We start from the raw sequence: 19,154 nt of genomic DNA, 5'->3' as shown, positions 1-19,154 counted from the left end.
ACCACTGTGCTACCTCTTCAACCTCCAGGGCTAGGGCCAGACTACTCTCTAACCCGATGCAGCAGTTTTGCCACTAATCTGCTCTGCGGTCTTTGGCATTTGTGGGTTGAGAAGTCTGGTAACTGCCACAGCTCAATGATTCATCACTGTAAGGTGTGCTCCAGCCAACTTCCAGTCTGGTCTGTCCTGGCGTGGCCCATGCTGGGCCGTGCTTGGCTCTCAGCACAGTGCAATAGACTCTTCCCAGCGACCATCCAGGCTCTCCTGGGCTGGAGACCTGCTTCCCTTTGCTATTTTGTGGGTTCTGCAGCTCTAGAATTTGTTCAGAGCCATTTTTACAGGTGTTTGGAGGGATTTGGGGGAGACCTTAAGCAAGTCCCTGCTTTCCAGCCGTCATCTTAGCTCCCTCCGGCTCTGCTACTTCTACCTGCAGGCACATTGCTGACTCACTTTATGGGTGGTACTGTTCAGCCAATCAATGGGAGGGAGGACAAAGGGGTAGGCATCAAATTTACCTTCAAAAGCATCTCAAACACTTCCTAGAGAAGTGCAGGCCCAAGACCTCTTCCATGTCTTTGTGAATAAAGTCTCTACCCACCTTGACTCTTCAATCTCAAATCTCTGTTGAAATAAAGTGTCTTGGCAAGTTCACTATATTTGAAATCAGAGGACTTGAATTGATATTTCTGACCTCCTGTGACTTTAGAGAAATAACTCAGATCACAGGATTTAGCATTGGAAGAGATATTTCAATTCTGGTCCAACTCCTTCATTTTACAGATTAGAAAGGCAACATTCAGAAGGGTGAGGTGATTTTCCCAAGGTCCCACAGATAGTAGTGGGGCTGGGATTCAATCCCAAATCTTCTCCTTCCAAGTCAAGCACCCCTGTTTCCTTGTCTGAAAATGAGGGAGTGGGATTAGATGATATCTTTGGTCCTTTGAGCCTTTAAATTTGTAGGTGGATCTTTCAAAGCCCAGTTCCATGAAGCCTTCTCTGATCAGTCAATCCCTTTTCTGGGTCACCCATTTTGTTCATACTTCTCACAGGGAACATATTGTTTCTTTAATAGCTAGTTGTATGGATTTCCTATCCCTTATCCTATGTTTTTAGGTCTTTTTAAGTCAAGAAGAGACAGGAGGCAGCATGTACCAGGCAAGTCAAACAACCACCACCACCTTAACTACCATCTTCTTTTAGATCCTAATGGAGATAGCCCAGGATACTGAAGCCAAAAGCCTTGGGAATAGCAGAGTCCTCAAAGCACCAGAACTACATTCAACCTAGCTCCCCACAGCCATCACAGAGGAGAGAAATCATTGTGGAAATAGAGCCCACCTACATCATCGCCTCCAGCAGCAGCTGCTGACAAACTGCCACTAAAGATCAGATAGGCATGATAATCCTGGGAGTGGCGGCACCCTTCCCTCTGCCTCTCCCCAGCCACCAATCCTACATCCAGCCCAGCCCTCACTGCAGAGACCAAACATTCCCACCAAATACTAAACCACTTCTACACACAAGGTCATGCTTCCAGCTCAGTGTCCTCAAGCCATCATTTGAGAAAGCAACCCCTGAGGAGAGGTATCCTGGTTGCTGCTCCTGAAGGGGCTACTGCCATATCTTCTAAAGGCCCTGAAAGGAAAGTTCTCACCACCAAAGTCCTTGGCACTGTCAAATCATTCAACATCAGAAAATGATGATTTTATCAGTGGAAACGACATTAAGGAAGAGGCATTACCCTCTTAGCAGCTTTGCTGCTGTACCATAAAGACTATAAGACTTTTCCATGTGACTCACAGTTGAAAGCTTCCATATGTGTTACCTCCCCCATTAGAAGTGAATTCACTAAAAGCAGGGTCATTTTATCTTCAGTGCTTAGGAAATGTTCTTCACACAGTAAATGTTTAATAAAGAAATGCTTCATTCATTCAATCATGACTGCTTTGGAACCTAGGACTTTTCCTCATAAAGAGATGGTGAATGAATGAAGACTCTCAGGTGAACTTCTAAGCACTATTTCATGAATTTCTAGTTTTCTTAAATAAAGGAGTTTAGTCCTGACATGGTTTGGGAGTTCTTGGGTTAGTAAGCTTCATTGGATGGAGGTGAGAAAGCTCTACTAATTTTGAACTATCACAGCATACAGAAAAGCCTGGCTCAAAATGAGTGAAAGTGAACAGCCTCCTTTTATCAAAGCAGTTTAGTTGGGGAGTACAGAATTCAAACCTTTGAATAGATGGCCCTTCACCTTTTGGTCAGATGCTATATGTCCGTGGCACCTTCTAACTGGCCATCTGCATCCCATATGTCCACAGAAATCATTTGTCTTCACGTTCACAGACTGGACTAAAGACAAAATCACAAAGAGGAAAAAGAATTGCTACCTCTCTGGACTCTGGTTTCCTCTTCTGTATAATGAAGAAGGAAATAAAGATCTCAGGTTAGAATAATGAGGCAAAACTACTAAGGAGAAACTTAACAAGAATAAATTTAAAGTCTAAAATTAGGATTGAAAAATTCAATTTCATAAGTGTTAGAAAGGGTAGGCAGAGTGAGATAGCAATTTGTCTGAAAAACATCTGGGAATCTGAGTGGACCATAGGCTCCCCATGAGTGAAAGGTGTGATAGGGCAGCCAAAAAACCAAATGCGATCTCAGGCTACATTAAGAGACAAAGAATCCAGAACAAAGTTGATTATAGTTCTAACGTACTCTGTCTTTGTCTTGTCTCATCTGGAATATCATTCAATTTTGAACTGAATCAAAAATCACCTTTTAGGAAGAGTCTGGATAAGCTGGAAAAGATCAAAAAGAGGGTGACTGGGACTGTGAAGGACCTCGAGATCATGCTGTTGGATTGGGTGAAGCAACTGGAGAAGAAAATACGGTATTTCAAGGGTTGTCCCTTGAAAGAGGGATGAGAATTATTCTTTTTGCTTCCAGGGTCAAAGTTGTGGAAGCAGATTTTGGCTCAATGTAAGGAAACATTTCCTAACAATTATAGCTGTCCAAAAGTAGAATGGGCTGCATTTAGGAGATTCTCAAGCACAAGCTCGATGGCTACTTGCTGAAGATTCTTGCTCCCATATGGGTGACACTAGATTGTCTCATAGGTCCCTCTCAACTCTGAGATGGGGACTCTAGGAAGGACTTTAACTACATTATCTCGAAGACTTCTTTCAGCTCTAATATCCTACTGCCAAGAAGTCAAATTACAACATAGAAAACTTTCCGAATTTTTCAGGGATGTTCCTTAATATTTTTTTCTGGAAGGAAAAAAAATCAAACCAAACAACCCAACATGTAATTTTCTGGTGGGAAGACTCTATATCATTTTTCCTGGAAACATTTATGTTCCTCAGATTAGAGAAAGGAATGCTCCCCTTGACCTACTTCTAAAAGCTTGCATTCCTGGACACAAAGGTCAATAGACAACATAAAGCCTCCCTTCTCTTCACAGAGGGCAAGCAAGCTTTACATTTGAAAGAAATTAGAAAAAAATAAGATTTCACATTAACTGTGTGCCCAAATCCCAGCCTGTAATTTGTTTTTGCTCTCTGTGATTTGGTTTGAAATACTCAAAAGCCCTATCGAGGCAGCTGTAGTAGCTAATGGAAAATCTATTGGACACAGTCGGAAGACTTGAGTTTGAATTCTAGCCATTTGTCTTAACAGCTGTTTGGAGGTGGGCAAATCGTTTCACCTATCTGAGCTATTCACCTGTGACATAGGGACCATGATTCCTGTCCTGCCCTGTCTGCCTGCCTTCCTGGGCTACTGTGAGGCTCAAACCAGACTGTGGGTGTGGAAGGCTTTGTAAATTTTGTAAATCCCTCTACATCTGCAGGGTTACCAAGGAAAGGAAAGAATGTAAGCCAGAAGAAACAGCAGTTGTAAAACTATACAAATGCACATGGTATCTTTACAAATATAAGAACTTCACTACCTGAAAATTACCCATGGGATGGCTTTTCTTTTTTATCTCCTTTAGATTTTTTTTGATTAATTAAGGTGACAAATATCAACAAACATGCACATTTCTATATTCAAAGAATAGAAAAAGAGGATTATATATAAAACTATGAGTTTCTATTACATATAGTTTGGTGTTCTTTTAACATAGTAGTACCAACACTGTCCTTGTCTGTGTTCCCTTTTGAACTTCATAGCACAGAGAGGTCCACTTAGCCTGCCTATATGGTGGGCTTGAAGTGAAGAAAGGAAGTGGGTTAGTTCTCCTCACAGGTCATGACCACCACTTGAGTCTCACCCATCACTTTGGTCTTGTAAATAAAGACGGATAGTGAAGGCACCTGTGATTATCCTCATTTGACACACAGGGAAAATTGAGGTCCAGAGAAGGGAAACAACTGGCCCATGATCACAAAATTAGTCATTGGCAGGGTCAGGACTAGACTTTTGGCATTGTGACCCCTGGAGCAATGCTATTCCTCCCCCTGCCTTGATAAGACTTCTGCTGGAATTCCTGGCATAGGGCACAGTTACTGCAATGTTCAGATCTGCTTTTCCCCTTTGATGGATTCAGTCATTCAATAGTCAATAGCAAGCATCAACCAGGCATTTTAATTCTGCAACATCAAAACATGGGTATTTTATAATTCACTCCTTTTAACTCACTTTCTTCCCAGGCAGAAGTCTTTCGAAATGTTGCTTTCCATTACAAAGTTTGAGTGATTAAGCAGTGGCCAGATGATTAGGGGGCTGTAACTGGAGAAGTCACAACTTTGAAATATGATTTCTAGCAGGACCCCTCTTCTGGTTATTGAATCTCCGGCCTTGTTTCTGGCATTAATCAATTAAGGCTCCCACTGCCCCAAAGCAGTAGAAAGCTGGAGAATCATTAGCACTTCATCTGGGAAACAGGGCCCTGTCAGCAGAGAATAAGACATCAGGGCCCATATGGGCCTTTAAAAGGGAGCACATTTGTCAAGTCATTGAAGGAAAAGTTGGTGTAACCGTCAAGGACTTTATCAACTTCCAGGTCCTATCAATTCGTTTCAGTGCTCACTCACAGACTGGAACTAACTGGTATCACTGAGGGTGGACACACTCGGGTTTCCCATGAATTTTAAGGGGAATTTTCATGTTTGCTTTTGCTACTTGCAACTAACTGGGAAGCCTGTCACTGCTTCCATAGAATAGATAATAATGTTTCCAGAGCAGGGAGATTCATAATACACTTCCACGTACATCTCATGTGATTCCCTAAATAGCTGTGGAAAATTAGTACTGAAAATGTGGTTATCTGCACTTTAGAGATGAGAAAATTGAGGCTCAGAGAAGTAATCACGTTGCCCAAGGTGCCACAGGTGGTCACTGGTTTTCTGACCTCCAGGTGCAATGTTATTTTCCTTGCATCATTCCTGTGTGCATATTAGTGCTACAGATGAACTGAGAGGTAAGGTTGGCCCTCAGGCAAAGTACAAAGTAAGTCATTTGCTTTTGATGTTTCTCCCACCACCACTTTCTGTGCCCATTTGCCCCTAGCTTCATGTCCTCCAGGTTCCTAATGTCCTTATGCTGTGCCATCTATCCAGAGGTACCCTGGCCAGGTCTGCCCTTCCCACGATCTGGACAGCACGTTCCAAGGCTCTCTTCCATTTGAGGTGAGATAGTCTCGTAAGATTCAACTGGCTAATTCACATCTGAAAAACTAGCTCCGTGACTTCTCTGAGGTCACACAAAACTTTAGTAGTGGAGGTGGGGCTAGAACTCAAGTCTGCCAATTCTTTTGTGAAAAACTAAGGATTTCTGGGATATCTGGTCTCTCCTCTCTCCTTCTCCCCCTTCCGTAGACAGCATAGAATAGTGGCAAGAATGCTGAATTTAGGGTCAGAAGACCTGGATTTGAATCTCAGCTCTGACTCCTACTGATTTTGGGCAAGCTGTTACTTCTCTGTGTCATCAGTAAAATGAAGGGGTTGGCCTTGATCACCTTCAAGTTCCTTGGAGCTCTAAGTCCATGATCCTTTGCTCCTTATGGTGATTGCAGCATACTATATTTTCAATTGAGGAAGGAGAAGGTTTTAAAAGGGTACTCCTGTAAATCAATGCCCTTAACACAAGAAGGGATCCCTAATAGTTAAATTCAGGTATTAAAATAAGATAGTGGTGGCTGATGGGAGATATTTTTGGCCAGGATTACCTTCGAATTGCCATTCAAATAACACTCCAGGCAGGTACCTGCTGTGCTTTATTTGGCATGAGGAGTAAGTAATAGTACAAACCCTGACTTTGATGTCCAAATCTGTGACCTCGCTAAAGCCATTTAAATTCCCTGGGCCTCAGTTTCCCCATCAGTAAAATGAAAGCATTGGACTATAAGATCTCCAAAATTCCTTCCAGCTCCAAATCCTATGACTCCATTTACCCTCAAAAAATGGAATCTTTGCATGTTTAAAAATAAGTGTCAAGAAACAAATACATCTTGGGAATTGGGCAAGACTGAGACTTGGGTACCAGGTAGTTACCAAGCATTTATTAAGTGTTTACTATATACCAAACACTGGTCTAAGTGTCAGAAATACAAAGAAAGGCAAAAACACTATCCCCTCTCACAGACAGCCCATGTGCTAATCAAGGAGACAACATGTAAATGACTAAGTACATACAAAATACAGACAGAGAAGATAGGTGGTTATCTCAGATGGGAAGAAGTGGGGGTGGGGGTGGGATCCAGGAAAGGCCTTTTGTCAAAGGTGAGACTTGAGCTGAATCTTGAAGCAAGCCAGGAAAGCTAAGAGGTGGAGGTGAGGAAGGAGAACATCCTAGTCATGTGATACAGCCAGTGCAAAGGCACAGAGGTGGGAGATGGAGTGTTGTGTGTGAATAACAGCAAGTGACCCAGTGGAGCTGGATCAAAGAGTACATGAAGAGGAATGAAATGTAAGAAGCCTGGGAATGTGGGAAGGAGTCAGGTTATAAAGAATTAGAAATGTCTAAAAGAAGATTTTATATTTTATCCAAGAGACAATAGTTATCTAAAGGAGTTTTTTTTTCAGTAGGCAGAGTACCAAAGTTATATATGTGTTTTAGGAAAATCACTTTGGCAGCTGAGCAGAGAATGGACTGGAGGGGGAAAAACTTGAATGAGGGGGACCCACAAGAAGGTTATTATAGTAGTCCAGGTGAGAGATGATGAGGGCTTGCACTAGAATGGGGGCTGTGTGAATGGAGAGTAGGGTACTTACATGAGAGATGTTGTGAAAGTAGAAATGAAAGACTGGACAACAGATTAGATATGCAAGGCAAGTTCTAGTGAGGGATTGCACATGACACCAAGGAGAGGCACCTGGATGACTGGGAGATAGTAGGAAACTTGGGAAAGGGGGAGGTAGTAGGGCGTAAAGATAACAAGTTTTACTTTGGATCAGGTCATTGAGCTTGAGATACCTGTGGGACAGGTAGTTAGAGATATCTGAGAAGCAGGTGGTAAGATGGGATTGGAGCTCAGGGGACAGAGGAGGGCTAGAATAGATAAGGCTTTGAAGATCAACTGCATTGATATAAGGGAACTCCTAGGAGCCAATAAGATAATGAAGATAGATAGTAGAGGAGAAGATTGTCCAGGGCAGAGCCTTGAGGGACAGTCATGGTTAGTGGGTATGACCTAGATAAAGATTTGGCAAAGAAGACTGAGAAGGAGCAGCCAGACAGGCAGGAGAAACAGCAGAGAACAATGTTAGAAAAACGAAGATGGGAGAGAGTATTCAGGAGATAGTGGCACTGGCTATAGAGAGGTGAAGAAGGATAAGTATTGAGAAAACAAAATGCCATTAGATTTGTTAATTAAAAGATCATTGGTGGAATACTATTGTGCTATAAGAAATGATGAACAGAGGCGGAGCCAAGATAGTGGCTGGAAAGCAGCTTAAGCTCTCCCCCAAATCCCTCCTAAGGCCTGTAAAAAAATGGCTCTGAACAAATTCTAGAGCTGCAGAACCCACGAAATAGCAGAGGGAAGGAGATCTCCAGCCCAGGACAGCCTGGATGGTCAGTGGGAAGGATCTATCACATGGTGCTGGGAGCAGAGTGCAGCCCAGCATGGGCCGCGCCAGGACCAACTAGACCAGGAGTCGGGTGGAGCAGGCCTGAGGACCCTGAATTACCAGACGTCTCAACTCACAAAGCCCAAAGACCACAGAGCAGGTTAGTGGGAAAACTGCTGGATCAGAGTAAGAGTGGTCGGTCCCATCCCCAGGGGTGGCAGAGGTGGTGTAGCACTGCCGGTGGCAGCAGCAGGAAGCTCCTATGGCTGTTTCCAGAGCATCCAGCTGCGGTTGCTTCCGGCCCCATGGACACCCAGTAGGAAGAATTAAGCGGCAGATCAGAGTAGGAGTACAGAGCTTGCTTTGCCCTGCTTGGATTTGGGTCGCAGTCCTGGTTGGCGGTTCTTGGGGGAGGAGGAGCGCTGCTGTGGTAGAGCCTGCTGTGTAGAAGTAGAAAACAGCAGTGCTTGGACCCTAAAGCTTGGGACAAAGTACTCTCTACCCTACAAGCAGTCATACCCTGACAAAAAGGTGAAGGGTCAAGTAGTTGGCTGGGAACATGAACAGGCAGCGAAAAAGGACACAGACTCAGACTCTAGAATCTTTTTTTGGTGACAAAGAAGATCAAAACATACAGCCAGAAGGAGTCAACAAAGTCAAAGAGCCTACATCAAAAGCCTCCAAGAAAAATTCGAATTGGGCTCAAAAAGGATTTGGAAAAGCAAGTAAGAGAAGTAGAGGAAAAATTGGGAAGAGAAAGAGAGGGATGCAAGAAAACCATGAAAAGCAAGTCAACAACTTGCTAAAGGAGACCCAAAAAATACTGAAGAAAATAACACCTTAAAAATAGACTAACTCAAATGGCAAAAGAGCTCCAAAAAGCCAATGAGAAGAATGCCCTGAAAGGCAGAATTACCCAAATGGAAAAGGAGGTCCAAAAGACCACTGAAGAAAATTCTACCTCAAAAATTAGATTGGAGCAAGTGGAAGCTAGTGACTTGATGAGAAATCAAGATATTATAAAACAGAACCAAAAGAATGAAAAAGTGGAAGACAATGTGAAATATCTCATTGGAAAAACCACTGACCTGGAGAATAGATCCAGGAGAGATATTTTAAAAATTATTAGACTAGCTGAAAGCCATAATCGAAAAAAGAGCCTAGACATCATCTTTCAAGAAATTATCAAGGAGAACTGCCCTGATATTCTAGAGCCAGAGGGTAAAATAGAAATTAAAAGAATCCACTGATTGCCTCTTGAAAAAGATCCCAAAAAGAAAACTCCTAGGAATATTGTTGCCAAATCCCAGAGTTCCCATGTCAAGGAGAAAATACTGCAAGCAGCCAGAAAGAAACAATTTGAGTACTGTGGAAACACAATCAGGATAACACAAGATCTAGCAGCTTCTACGTTAAGGGATCAAAAGGCTTGGAGTATGATATTCTGGAAGTCAAAGGAGCTAGGATTAAAACTAAGAATCACCTACCCAGCAAAACTGCATATAATGCTTCAAGGAAAATATTGACTTTCAATAAAATAGAGGACTTTCAAGCTTTCTCAATGAAAAGACCAGAGCTGAATAGAAAATTTGACCTTCAAATACAAGAATCAAGAGAAGCATGAAAAGGTAAACAAGAAAGAGAAATCATGAAGGACTTACTAAAGCTGAACTGTTTTGTTTACATTCCCACATGGAAAGATGATGTGTGTAATTCATGAGACCTTTCTCAGTATTAGGGGAGTTGAAGGGAATATACATATACATAGACAGAGGGCACAGGATGAGTTGAATATGAAGGGATGATATCTAAAAAATTAAATTAAATTAAGGGCTGAGAAAGGAATATATTGAGAGAGGAAGAAAGGGAAAGATAGAATGGGGTAAATTATCTCACATAAAAGTGTCAAGAAAAAGCAGTTCTGTTGGAAGGGAAGAGGGGGCAGGTGAGGGGGAATGAGTGAATCTTGCTCTCATCAGATCTGACTTGAGGAGGGACTTACACTCTCAATTGGGTATCTTACCCCAGAGGAGAGTAGGGAGAAGGGGATAAGAAAGGGGGGATGATAGAAGGGAAGGCAGATGGGGGGAGGAGATAATCAAAATAAAAGGGACAGGGTCAAGGGAGAAAATTGAATAAAGGGGGACCGGATAGGATGGTGGGAAACATAGTTAATCTTTCACAACATGATTATTGTGGAAGTGTTTTGCATAATGATACATGTATGGCCTATGGTGAATTGTTTGCCTTCTTAGGGAGGATGGGTGGGGAGGAAAGAGGGGAGAGAATTTGAAACTCAAAGTTCTAAAAGTGGATGCTCAAAATAAAGTTGTTTTTACATGCAACTGGGAAATAAGATATACAGGGAATGGGGTATAGAAATCTATCTTGCCCTACAAGAAAGTAAGGGGAAAGTGGATGGGGGGGCAGTTGTGTGACAGAAGGGAGGGCTGACTGGGGAACGGGGCAATGAGAGTATATGTCATCTTGGAGTGGGGGGGGACGGTGGAAGTGGGGGGAGGATTTGTGACTTAGGGTCTTGTGGGGGTCAATGTTGAAAACTAAAATACTAAATAATAAAATATAAAATTAGTAAAAAAAAATTATCTGTCTTTGGTTTTTGTCATTCTCTTCCATGGGATTTTTGGGTTCCAGATTTTTCCCCTGTTTTTTCCCTCCCACACCCCGGGATGGCATGCAATCTGGTGTGTGCTCTACATGTGCATTCATGTTGGACCTATTTTCACATTAGTCATGTTGTAAAGAAGAATTAGAACCAAAACAAATAATATGCTTTGATCTGCATTCAGACTCCATAGTTATTTTTCTGGATGTGGACAGCATATTCCATCATGATTAACCCTTTTTTGTTTTACTGTTTTCAGTCTAAAGTTCATTTTCCTTGGTATAGAAAAAAATAGAAATTGATGATTTCCATTCTCTCGCTGTCTGTTAGTATCTCTCTTTTGGGGTTTTTTTTTGGTTCTCAGAATAGCTAAGTATATACTTTTTGTTGTTCTTAGCATTTTTTTCATAAACCTCAGCTGATTCTAAGCTTTAGCCTTTCTGACATAGGATGGTGCTACAGTTTTATATTCATCCTCAATTACTTACTTGGTAGGCACACTTTTAAATTCCTGCCTAGAGCTCATCTCAGAGCTCCCAGTACAGTCATATGGACCTTTTTAGATGTTCCCAAACTATTTTTCCTGCAATAAACAAATGCAAAGAATATTTTGTTAACTAGGCTGGAAGCTCTTCATTTTCATTATTGTAGAGCATATCCCTACACAGGTAGACCTCTCAGTCCTGTTTCAACTCAATCAATTAACAAGCTTTTATTAAGTGGTACGGAGAGAAAGACAAAAATAAAACAGTCCTCCTTCTCTCAAGGAGCTTACAATCATTTATAGGCAACAACATAGTTTCTAATATGTAAAATTAAATATAAGTTAATTTCAGAAGAGAAGGCATTAAAGGCTAATAGCAACAGGGAAGACCTAGTAAATAACGGTCCTTGAACTGAGCTTTGAAGGAAACTAGGGATTCTAAGAGGCAAATCAGAAAAAAACGAGCATATTCTAGGCATGGGGGACAACCTGTGTAATGGAATATTATTGTGCTATAAGAAATGACAAGCAGGGTGATTTCAGAAAAACCTGGAAATACATAAACTGATGCATAGTGAAGCAAGCAGAACCAGGAGAATGTTATACACACTAACAGCTATACTGTATGATGAAAAACTGAATGATTTAGCCATTTTCAGTAATGCAGTGATCCAAGACAATCCCAGAGGACTAATGACGAAGCATGCTGTCTGTCTCTAGAGAAGGAACTGATGTCTGGATACAGAATGAAGCACGCTATTTTTCACTTTTTCTTTCTTTTCCTTCCTTTCTTCCTTCCTCCCTCTTTCTTTTTTTTATTCAAGTTTTCTTGCACAAAGTGACTAACGTGGAAATGTTTCACGTGATTGCGCATGTATAGCCTATATTGGATTGCTTATTGTCTCACAGAGAGGAGGGAGGGTGGGGGGGTAGAATTTGGAACTCAAAACTTCAAAAAAAAGAATGTTAAAATTATTTTCACATGTAATTGGGGGGGCAGGAATAAAATATTATTTTTTAAAAAAAGAAATGATGAACAGGCAGACTTCAGAAAAACCTGGAAAGATTTATATGAACTGATGCTGGGTGAAGTGAGCAGAAACAGGAAAACATTGTACACAGTAACAGCCACAGTGTGCAATAACTGATTTTGATAGATGTAGCTCTTCTCAGCAATGCAAAGACCTAAAAAAATTCCAAAAGACTCATGATGGAAAATGCCATCTACATCCAGAAAAAGAAATATAGAGTCTGGATGCAGATTGAAGCAGACTATTTTCTTTTTTGTTTTGTTTTGTTTTTCTTTCTCATGGTTACTGCAGTTTACTCTAATTCTTCTATATAACATGACTAATGTGAAAATATGTTTAATAAGAATGTATATGTAGAGCCTATATCAGATTGAATGCCATCTTGGGGATGGGGGGAGGGAGAGAAAATTTAAAACTTATGGAAGTGAATGTTGAAAACTAAAAATAAATAAACTTATTTTTTTAAAGAAAAATAGCCTTCTTAAAAAAAGAGATCATTGATACCTTTGGAGAGAGCAGTTTCAGTTGAATAGTGAAGTTGGATACCAGACTGTAGAAGACTTGGAAATGAGGAAGAGAAGAAGCAGAGGCATCAAATAGAGAGAGCTTTCTCGAGGTAGGGGTAGGGGAGGAGAGTTATTAGATGATAGCTAGTAGACATGGTGGATCAAATGAGGGCTCAAGGAGACATGGACATGATTGTAGGGAGCAGGGAAGGGGTCATTAGATAGGGAGAAGAGAGTGATAAAAGGAGGGAAAATTTGATAAAGATGAGAGGTGTGGAATCAAGGGTGCATCAAGTCAGGCATGCTTTGTTATCAGCCAAGTTTTCCATTTAGTATTTAGTTAGGCAGAATTCAGTGTATATCTAAGTTTGAAGTGGCTCTTTACCAGGTTGGCTGTAGGGTGATAATTTTTTCAGTCATAGAAACTCTGGAAAACCATGGGTCATATGAGGATCAGCTGACAGAATAGAGAAGACTCAGGGCAGATGTGATAGCTATGTTCAAATACGATATTCAAGAAGGGCTTTTATGATATCATAGATTTAAAGGCGAGGCCATCTAGTCCAATGGCTTCTTTTTATAAATGAGGGAACCGAGAGCTAGACAGGGTAAGTGACTTGTCCAAAGTCACACTGCTGAGTGAGAGGCCAAATTATAACCTGCTTTTCCTGGCTCCAAATCCAGTATGCTTTTTTTTTTATCATGTTGCCAGGTTGGAAAGGGTTGATTTGGGTTTTCTGGTCCCAGAGGGTAGAATAAGGAGAGACAGGTGGAAGCTGAAAAGTGGCCTATTTTGGCTTGATATTAGGAAAGAGTTGCTAGAGCTGTCCCTAAATGGAACAGACTACTTTGGGAAGCAGCCATTTGCCACCCATGTTGTAGCAGGAATTCCCTTATGCATGGTTTGAAATAGATTAATCCCTGAAATTCCTTCCATCTCTGAAATTTTGTAATACCAATTTATAAAAACCTTGTGATCTGTCAGTGGAAGGCACACCCACATCAATGACATTATGGAGTTCTTGAAATATTCAAATAATCCACAGGGGGCTGAGCAACGTGTACTTGTTGCATGGAGTCAAGTAAAGACTATTACAAAGAGTCTATCAGTTCTTCTCCAGTTACTGAGTTTCACAAACTGTACTGTACAGATCCTACTGAAAATCTCACTTGATCACAGATAGGCCTTTATGAAGGAGGAAATCCAACTGTGTAATGATGTCTGACAGCATGATCTTCCTGCTTGGGGGGGGGGGTATGTGTGTGCATGCTCGAGTGTGTTTGTGTGTGTGTGTGTGTGTGTGTGTGAGACAGAGAGAGAGAGAGAAAGAGAGAGAGAGAGAGAGAGAGAGGGAGAGAACAAAAGAAAGCACTAGATTAGTCCAGCATTGGCCTAGCTGAAAACTTCTTTCGTGAAAAGGAGAGTGCTGGATTTGGAGACAGAAACACTGGGTTAAAATCTTGGCTCTGCTCCTTAATGCCTGGGTGACCTTGGACAAATCCCTTTGCTTCTCTGGGCCTCAGTTTCCTTATCTGCAAAATGAGAGGTTTAGACTGAATGGTATCCAAGATCCCTTCTCTTTATCTTCTTACCTCAGTCTCTAGGAATCGAGGGCTTCAGTTTTATGCCACATATGGTAGTCAAAAGAAACTGTGCAAAGAGGAAGGGGACCTGGGCTCAACTTATTTTTTCTGTCACACACTTGCTGTATGATTCTGGACAAGTCAGTCTCTCTGGGCCTCAGATTCTGTATCTGAAAAGTGAAGAACAACAAAACCTCACTTGCCTGAAGCTGGGCTTAGGGGCTGAGGTCCCGTCCAGCTCTAGGATTCTATCGCAGATTCAGTAACATCCAAATCTGCCCCTCAAAACAAACTCAAGGACTTGGGGAGGTAGATTTCCTAGCCCTAGCTGCTTCAGGGAGCTGTTCTACAACCCTGCAAACAACAAGTTTTAGCTTCTGAATTTGCTGGGTTAAAGGTGCCATTCTAAACTGACATTTAAAACCAGGGAGGTCTTCAGAAAGTTGAGATAACTATTTATCTGCTATTATCTACGGCATCAACTTCTATGTGAATCCCCATACTCATTGCTAGATTGAAAAATTCCTTAAGTCAGATAGGAGTTGGCAATAGTTTTATTAGAATAGAGAATCGAAGTGAAGAAACTCTCTGTACTAACCTTCACTATAACTTACAGTCTCAGCAAGTTGCGTTGGGTAATAAGAGGTTAAGTGGCTTGCTCACGATCCCACAGCCAGTATTGCATCAGTAGCAGCACTTGAATCTGGGTCTTCCTGGTTTTGAGGCTGGCTTTTTATCAACTACTCTATGTTGCTTCTCCCTGGAAGGACGCAAAACTGATTCACAATTAAGTCTATCATTCAAGATAGGGGTGGGGGAGTTTCGGAGAGGTGAGCTCTTTGAAGGCAGAAAATCTTTGCTTTTGTCTTTAAATCACCAGAACCTAGCACACAACAGACACTTAATAAATGCTTATTGAATGAATAAATAAGGCAGTTGGATCACAAGCTCTCTAAGGTGTCTTAGCAGCTCTAAAATTCTAAGATTCTAAAGCATTAATCTAAGGGCTTAAGGACTTCCTTCTTCTAGGATTATCTTCATTTTAAAAGAACCTTTAAGATCCAAAGGAATTAAGCACTTGTAGTAGGTTTTCAGATGTTGCAACTGGAGTAGAAGTATTTGGAGGCTTGCCTGATAGGCCTCCTGATAAGTTGTATGTAGATAGAATGCAAAGAGAAGGCACTTAGGAGCCAAGGGGAGCCCTTGGGATACTACATTAGGGTTAGCGGGTAAGAGAGGGTGATAATTTGGCCTCCCCAGAAAAAGCAGGCCTAGATATGGCATGCACACCTAGGGGCAAACACACTATACTGAATCAAGGCCATTTCAAAATGAAAAACTTTGATTTTAAGATGTGAGTTTTCAAGTATTGTGTCTAGGGAAGCTTTTCTTCCCAATAATCTATTATGTCTCATTTTGCCCCCCCCCCAATAATTTGGATGTGTCTTTCCTGAGAGATAAATTTACAAGTCATCATAGCAAGGTTATGCCACCCGCCAGATGGTAAAAAAAAAATAAAAGATTCAGATGGCTATGAACATCTGATTTATTCTCCTGCTGAGAAGTATAGAAAATGAAGATGGTTTCCAACATGATTGGGGAGATAAACATATGTACCAGCTCACAAAGGGAGCTGAGCCTGGAGAAATAATGTCCAGGCTTCAATTCCTCTTCAGAGACCCTCTTCCCAACCATTCTGTTCTCTGGCTACCTAGTATTTCCATGATACAACACCCCTTCAGTTGGGCAATGCTCTCAGTACCCATCCTCATCCCACCAGCACCTACCTGGAATTCACTTTGGGGGAGGAAGCAGCTTATGGGAAGGGGACTTGCTAGGAGGCCGATTTATTAATCTTTGATAAATTCATACTAAAGGTGGTGCTGTCTGATAAAGGCTCTGTTCATAAATCTGAAATGTATTTATTCAATCAACAGCAAATGCCCCAGTGGCTGAAAAAAATCCAAGGTCATTTTTCTTTGACTTATCCTATCCAGTTGGAGAAGTATTTATCTCAGAATATATTTGCTCTAGTTTCTGTATTTCCACCCCCAAGTAAATGGGCATGACTAGAATATGCTAAGTCTGATCTGAGAGGCATCACAGTACACTGGAAGGTGGGCCAGATTCAAACTGTTTGCCGATTCTAGCTGTGACATTGGGCAAGTCTGATCTTTGTTGAGCTTTCTCCTTTGTAAAATGGGTCCTCCCTCTAACCATGCAGATCCTAACCTACCCATGCCGGCCCATTCTGGGGGGCTCTTTGCCCACCTCCTCGAATTTCTGCATAGAGTATCCACCCAAGGCGCTAGGGGCTCATCTCTAGACACAAAGGATTCAAATGGAGCAAATGACCTGTCTAGCAGTTACTCCTTGCTATAGAAACATAAATTATCATTCTAAATGGGCATGAAGTTCTGTCATTGCTTAACAGACTGAACATCCATGTTCACAGTGGGCTCAGGTGTTCCATGATTGCCTAGTATGCTGCCAACAAAGATACACAAGTTCCAAGGAGCCTCAGTATTCATGGCAGTGAGCAGTGGGTCTTACCCTTTGGAGACAAGAACATTTTCACAACATGGAAGAAAAATACCAGGGAACAGAGTGGGAGTAGCTGGGATCAAAATGGTTTTATAAGTACAGTGTCTTACCTTGGGTTAAGCATTGCCCTAAAAAAAGTTCAAATAATCCTGGGAGAGGCAATACACCCAAGTCTATAAAATTCCTTATGTAAATGAAGTTATCAGATCCTTCAGGACTCTGCTCTAACTGCTACCTTCTACAAGAGGCCTTTCCTGTTCCTGCCAGTTGCTACTGTCCTACCATCCCCCTAAGTCACATGTGATACACCAGTTTTTCTTCCCATTCTCCCCTCAGAATGTAAGCTTCTAGAGAAAAGAGAAAGTTTTATTTTTGTCTGTATCCCCAAGGCCTAGAGCACAGTGCCTGGCACATGGTTGGTGCTTAAGAAACACTAACAATTAAGAATGTGCTATATGCCAGGCAGCGTGTGCGCGCGCATGTGTCTGTGCTTGTGTTTAGGGGCAGGGGTAAGAGAGTAGAGAAGATACAGTGAATGTTGAGAAATGGTTATAAGAGGGCTGACAGAGATGCTGAACATGAATTCTGTAATTTTGCCCAAGGCTAGAACCAAACCAGGAAATGCATTCTCTACTAGCACAAAAGTAGAAAAGATAAGAGAACGTATTTATTTGTAACCAGCAAAACCCAGCTGAATAGTATAGCAAAAAAACCAAAAACAAAAACAGTCCAGCTGAGGACCTCACCAAGAGTAAAAATATTTTTGCTTAATGTCCTATCTGGGAAGGGACCCATAGAGATGATCTAGCACAGAGGTTCTTAATGTAGGGTTATGTTGTTTTTTAAAAAAATGTTTTTGGGGGGGTATAACTTAGATTTCTATGTCATCCTATATATTTTATGCATTTAAAAACATGATTTTGAGAAGAGGTCTATAGGTTTCATCAGAGATCCATGACACAAAAGAGGTCAAGAATCCTTGGCTGTGTGTGCTGCCCCCCCCCCCATCTCATTTAACACTTTAATTTAAGAGGGGGAACATGAGACCTAAAAAACTGTAGTCAGAGGACCTGGGTTCAAATTCCCCCTACTGACATTTGAGTGACTTTAGGCAAGTCATTTAACTTCCCTGTTTTCTCATCTATAAAATATGGGTGGTTGGCCTAGAAGGCCTCAAATGAGAGATTTTTTCCTAGCTCTGGATCTCTGATATTCTGAACTGACGTGCTTAAGGTAACACCATGAGTGAGTGGTGGGCTGGGCCTAGGACCACTCTGCTCTCTTGATTCCCAGTGCAGTGTTTTTTCCACTGTTCTATACTATGTTGACCCCTGTGCCGGGGAAACATCTTCACCTTAGTTGGGAGGCTTCTCATCCTCATCCTTTCCCCAGCCTTATCCACAACAGGTGAGATGAGGTGAAACTTTATGAGAATAACACACACCTATAACGAAAAGGGAGTCAGAGGTTTCTTCCATAAATGTGCAGGCTTTTACTTAAAAAAAAGTGCCAGTTTCTTTCCTTCTTCTTATAGAAATAAGGCAATGGAAGGGTTTCCTGACAGGCCCAAGCCTATTAGGCAAGTAAATTGGAACAGGAGAGAAGGCTTGCTCCAGGACCTCAAATCCCTCCTCTCAGCTCAGCCATTCCTTCTGTCAGAGGTCCCCAAGAACAAGAATTAGAATCTCCCTTCCAGAAAAATTCCTTATGGCAAAGGGACTTCCAGGTCAGGGTCCCTACTTATACCATTCCTTTGAGTCTTCCTTGTCAGATCAGGGATTCCCCTCTCCAGGATGACAATGCATTGGTCTCCCGATATCAAGAATTTGGGGCACCAAGGTAGGTGAGAGGAGGAAGTGTGTCTACTCGGGGAGCTTTTGGAAGGCCCTCAAAAGACCGCATGATCCATGTTCCAATAGAACTGAATTATCTGAAAGATATTTTAATTTAGGTAAGAGAGGCAAAGAGCATTCATTTGAATTTCTGTGGCCAAGTCAAATATGGTTTTCAAATACTGGGAAAAAATAGGGAAAAACTGAGATGGGCCAGAGTATCAAGACTGAAATTAAATAAGAATTGTTTTAGCTCATTACAGCATAATTCCCCCATGGATTACTTTTTAGCTTAGTTCCCTAGCCACTTGTCAAATTGTAAACATGATGAACAAACCAAGACCTTTAAACTATATATGCTGTTAAGAATAAATTATAAGACTAGAAATGTATTAGACTTACAGCATATTCTTAATAAGGGAAGCTTAGCAGCTATCAGAGATAATTAGCTAAATATTTAACTCTAAATAACTAAAGATTGGCTTTTGAACTATACAAATGACTCAGTTATTAAATACCACAAAAATAGCATCGC

The sequence above is a fragment of the Trichosurus vulpecula genome, chromosome X (genome assembly GCF_011100635.1).
Source record: "Trichosurus vulpecula isolate mTriVul1 chromosome X, mTriVul1.pri, whole genome shotgun sequence".
In the NCBI taxonomy this organism is placed as follows: domain Eukaryota; kingdom Metazoa; phylum Chordata; class Mammalia; order Diprotodontia; family Phalangeridae; genus Trichosurus; species Trichosurus vulpecula.
The sequence above is the reverse complement of the archived record's forward strand: the minus strand, read 5'-3'. Positions refer to the sequence as shown.